Consider the following 567-nt stretch of genomic DNA (forward strand, 5'->3'; position numbering starts at 1 on the left):
CACCAGCGCTAACGAGAGACCCTACAATAACGCACGAGCGCTAACGAAAGACCCTACAATAACACCAGGGCTAACGGGAGGCCCTACAATAACACGCCAGCGCTAACGAGAGACCCTACAATAACACCTCAGCGCTAATGAGAGACCCTACAACAACACACTGATGATAACGAGAGACCCTACAGTAACACACCAGTGCTAACGAGACACTCTACCATAATACACCAGCGCTAACGAGACCCTACAATAACCACCAGCGCTAATGAGAGACCCTACAGTAACACACCAGCGCTAACGAGAGACCCTACAAATGAGAGACCCTACAGTAACACTCCAGCGCTAATGAGTGACCCTACAAACGGGAGACCCTACATTAACACACCAGGGCTAACGAGAGACCCTACAATAATACACCAGCGCTGACGGGAGACCCTACAGTAACACACCACCGCTAATTAGAGACCCTACAATAACACACCAGCGCTAACGAGAAACCCTACAATAACACCAGGGCTAACGGGAGACCCTACAATAACACATCAGCGCTAACGAGAGACCCTACAAACG

This window comes from Terrapene carolina, unplaced genomic scaffold (assembly GCF_002925995.2).
Source record: "Terrapene carolina triunguis isolate 2854851 unplaced genomic scaffold, T_m_triunguis-2.0 Scaffold836, whole genome shotgun sequence".
Classification (NCBI taxonomy): domain Eukaryota; kingdom Metazoa; phylum Chordata; order Testudines; family Emydidae; genus Terrapene; species Terrapene triunguis.